This window comes from Ursus arctos, unplaced genomic scaffold (assembly GCF_023065955.2).
Source record: "Ursus arctos isolate Adak ecotype North America unplaced genomic scaffold, UrsArc2.0 scaffold_8, whole genome shotgun sequence".
Classification (NCBI taxonomy): Eukaryota; Metazoa; Chordata; class Mammalia; order Carnivora; family Ursidae; genus Ursus; species Ursus arctos.
Genome location: NW_026623100.1, coordinates 1,150,533 through 1,155,291, shown reverse-complemented (window position 1 = coordinate 1,155,291; position 4,759 = coordinate 1,150,533). Strand labels below are relative to the sequence as shown.

Genomic DNA, 4,759 nt, shown 5'->3' with positions numbered 1-4,759 from the left:
TCTGCCCCTGGGCCGGGGTCTGCACTCAGCCTTGCTGTCTGGCTCAGGTGGTGGCCTGAGGCGAGACATGTCCTCTAAGCTCGGGAAGCAGCCTTCATGGAAACCTGGCAGTGTGCAGCAGCCAGTGACGGCGAGCTTGGCACAGCCTGTGACTCCACACTGTGTGCCTCAGACAATCCAGATGTAGAGTAAAGAAGGTTTGGAGGCAGTGGCTGAGAAAGGGCAGCTGATGCAGCTAGCAGGCATGGGGACGAATCTGGTGCCTTCTCCATGGGCCTGGAGTGTGCGCACACCCTGCCCATTGCTAACTCCCTGCACTGCGTGAGCTGCCATGCCCCCAGCACCGAGCAGAAGTGGAGACAGCCACTCCCAGATGGCAGGAGCAACTAGCAGCATGGCACACCCTTCCCGTCCTCTCCTGCAGCCCCGATCTCATGCTTAGGAAGGCCGGAGTCTGCCAAGAGTCCCACTTGTCCCAACAGCCAGATTCCCAGCACCCCAACATGGCCATTAGCACCAGAGACATTCTTACACGGGGCAAGATGTACTTCGGCCTAATCACCTGTTTTCGTACTCAGCACCCTGAGCTCCAAGGTCTCTAGCTGAATAGAATGACTCTGATTTAGGGCCCTTCCCTGGGGCCGAGAGATGTAGGAATGATCCTCTGAGCCTCCTCCCCCTCCCCTGCAGAGGAAGGCCAGCCTCTGGGGAGGCAGACTCTGAGCCACAGAGGCCCCCAGGCTGCTGAGCCCACTTGGCCTCCCAACATCCCTACTGCACATCCCTACTGGGCTCTCAGCCTTACTGCAGGGCTCGTTCCACAGGGTTAGAAAGAGCCAAGTTCAAGTGCTGAGTCCCTACTGACAATGTGATCTCGGGTCAGGGATCCTTCATCTAGAAATGTAGATATGACAGACCTACTGTCAGGTTTAAGGATGAAGTGGCACAATCTTCGTAAAGTGCCTTCTGCGGGAGAGGCCTCCCAGACCCTTCTGGTTCTCTCCAGCACAAGGACCACAGGACCCCTGCTGGGGCTGAACAGAAAGTCGGGTGCAGAACAGAAACTGGTCAGATGCAGATAATTAGGCTCACAGGCTATGGCCACTATGTGCACAGAGAGCCTGGCCCCTGCTCAGGAGAGACGACGCCCAGTGTCTGCTCCTGGGGACGGCAGCCTGCAGCTCGCAGCTCCGGCCCCCTGCCCCAGGGCCTGCCCTGAGACCACTCAGGCGTGAGGCTTTCATTACTCACCACACTAAGGCAGCAGAAAGGAGGCTAAGTGGTCCTGGGATGAAAATCCTGGCTGGCCCCTACAGGAGCCTCCAAGCTCCGAATCGGGGCCAGGAGTGTGACATGCGGTCAACCGCACCGTAGAGCCGGCTCTCCGCTCACCAAGTAATTAATGCAAATTTCCTTGTCTCCTGCCTTCAGAGGACCATCTCCTCAACAATGGTTGCATTTTCCAAAACAGACAGTCCAAATATTTTCCCATAATAACTTCTTTCAGTGCAAAAAACAGTTGACCATTTCTCCTCATCGGTCAAAACGGACCCCGGCTACTGTGGGTGGCGTGGGCAGTGTCCCTTGCCAAGTGCCTGGCCTCAGCTTAATGACTCACAGCCTGGCCCCTGACATTCATGATTCAGGGAATGATCAGGTGGCTCCCCAGCCTCCAGGAATGCCAGCCCCACCCCTGGCCCCCCAGGCCCAGAGCCAGCCAGAACAACTGTGCCCTGCCCTGGAAAAGGTTAACCTCGTGTACAAAGAGTTTCAGAGGCCCTGATGATCCCACCCTCCCTCTGGAAGCTGGTGCCCCCTGCAGCCCACCTGCCCTGCCCCAGAAGCTCTCTGTGCCCCCTTTTGTTTCTGTGCCAGCCAGCTTCTTCAGCAGGGAGCACCCACTACCTGGAATGTGGTTCATGCTCAGTAAAGCTTGATGGGGCCACTGACGACTAATTGGTCTACCTGAGGGCTCACAGGGACCTCCGCTGGAATGTTTCTCCTCACAGCTGCAGGCCGACCTCAGCAAGGAAGGCCAGACAGGTCAACGGAAACCAGAAACGGAAAACCTGCAGGTTTGGTGTCCACAGTGCGGAGGTCCCGGCTGTTTGCTTTGCTGAAGTTCATTAGTGGGACCAGAGGAGGCAGGCTTTGACAGGGCCGCGGCTCTCTTCCTTCCCCAGCCCCACCTGTGGACTGGAAGGCTGCCCTTGGGACCTGGCACCTGTCTGCTCACTCACCGATTCTGCACCTTGGCCATGCACTCGAATCACACGGAAGCTTCCCCAGGTCCCAACACTGGGTCCCTGCCCGAGCTTCTGAAACTAGGGGTCTGGGTGGAAGCGTCCCGGATGACCTAATGTGCAACTCAGGGTGACGTCCTCTGCGTGTATACAGCAGCTCCAGGGACACACTCACAAACGGGTTCGGATGTTCCACACGAACTGTGCCATGTCTGGGGTGAACTCACAGGATGGGTCTCAGGTTCTTTGGGGGTGGTTGCAGCTCCACAGTCTGTGAACGCTGGCGGAGCATATATGTGTCCCCTCGGGGAAGTCGAGGAAGCCTGGATGAAAGGACTGAGTCTCACACTATGACTTCGGAGGCAAGTACAGTTAAAAATGGAGTGTGGCTTGACGCGCTGCACTCCTGCTGCCAGGTGGGCGGCTCTGCTGACCTGTGGACCCACCACACCTGGTCTAGAAGCCCGCTCTCAGTCCGACAGGCTGTTTCTCTAACTGGCCTCATTAGTCCTTAAATGAAATTCCTAACAAATCACTTTCAGGATAGAAAAATAAATATGGGCAATTACCTATGGGCGATAGTGTTACTTTTCTAGTTTCGATCTATCCAGCACGCATTTGTTTCTAACCCTTATGCAAGGGTTGGTTGCATACAAGTCTATTTCTTCTGCTAAACAGTATGCCTCTAGAGGGAGGGAGCATTCGCTCCCCTCCCCTTTTTAGCATTACACACGATCTTAGCTGTCAGTGACTGTGCTCTGAGCATTTTACCAATTATCTCATTTAATTTTATTAGCTCTTTGCACACAAGTTCTCTTGTGCTGTTTTACTGATGGGAAAGTGGAGACCGTCCTTGCAGCCTCCAGAACCCATGATTCAGACCCGCAGTTCATCCACTCTGAGAGGGAAGGCGTCTGCTCTAAGAACCATCCCTGTGATTTCTGATGGGCATTCTCGTGATTAACATTAGTAAGTGAATTGCACATCAAGCAAATACGCTGAGTGAACACCCCCACTGAACTTTGCTGGGATTTAAAAAATGCATTCTCACAGAGGGTGTTTTGTATTCCAATGAATATATGTTACTCTGCAAACCACCCAAAACTTTATTTGATCATTGACCCATATGCAATTCCTACTGTTAAAAGAACAATCCTGGCATAAGAAACTGCCCAGGGCTCCACCACGGCTCAGCACCACCTGGGCCCTTCCAGTACTTGGGGAGATGGCACTGGTCTCCAGGGTTGCTTTTGACTCAAAATGCTATATTTGCACCTTTCTTTTTTTAACAGGAACAGATGTGCCTCTCTCTTCCAGCCATCCAAGATGTCAAAAAGGAAGCGAGCTGAAGGGAAGGCGGCCCCAGCCCCTGCAGACATGAAGAAGCAGGAGGCCAAGGAGGTGGTCAATCTCATGTTTGAGAAGAGGCCCAAGAATTTGGGCATCAGAGGGGGGATCCAACCCAGAAGAGACCTCACCCACCTTGTCAAATGGACCACTCCATCTGGCTGCAGCAGCAAAGGGCTATTCTCTATAAACATTTAAAAATGCCTCTCGTGCTTAACCAGTTCACCTGGGCCTTGGACCACCAAACTACTGCTCAAGTGCCCAAGCCGGCCCACCGATACAGACCGAAGACTGAGCAAGAGAAGCAGCCGAGATAGTTGCCCCAGGCTGAGACGAAAGCTGCCAGCAAAGGGCATGTCCTCACTAAGAGGCCACCTATCCTTCAAGCGGGAATGAACACTGTCACCACCTTGGTGGAAAACAAGAAGGCTCAGCGGGTAGTGATTGCACACGATGTGGATCCCAGCAAGCTGGCTCTCCTCCTGACCACCCTGTGTCACAAGATGGGGGTCCCCTACTGCATTATCAACGGGAAAGCCAGGCGGGGGTGTCTGGTCCCCAGGAAGACATGCACCACTGTGCCTTCACCCAGGTTAACTCAGAAGGGGCTCTTGCTAAGCTGGTGGAAGCTATCAGGACCAATTCCAATGACAGATACGATGAGACCCGCCATCACTGGGGAGGCAGGCCCTGGGTCCAAAGTCGGTGGCTCACATCGCCAAGTTGGGAAAGGCACAGGCTAAAGAAACAGCCACCAAACTGGGCTAAGTGGATGCTGTTGAATTTTCTGTACGTTAAAGTAATAAAAAGTTCTTTCAGCCATTGTCAAAAAAAAAGAACAGACATGCATTAAAAAACATATTAATCACACATGCATAGATGCCACCCAGTTATTTCGTTGACAGATGTCCCAGAACTCTGATATGTAGAAAGCAACTAGGTGTTCCACACATTTCCGTCAAGGGTACAGGGTTGTTGCTCTCTTAATGCTGTTGTCTGCTCAGTAGCCCAGGCCAGGGCACTAACTATGCAACTCCTTACCTCCCAGTAGACGGTCAGAGTCTGCAGATGGGAGGAGGGGTGGGCATGCCTCCAAGCTCAGCAAGACCAGGCGTGGGAAATGTGGGTGGTGGGGAGCCTCCAGAAAGCCCCCAGCATCCCTCTTCCAT

The 4,759-nt window shown here is 53.6% G+C and overlaps 1 pseudogene; it reads left to right on the top strand.

Annotated features, from left to right (window-relative positions):
• Positions 1-3,563: 3,563 nt before the first annotated feature.
• Positions 3,564-4,358, top strand: LOC113269036 (60S ribosomal protein L7a-like; annotated as a pseudogene).
• Positions 4,359-4,759: the final 401 nt, after the last annotated feature.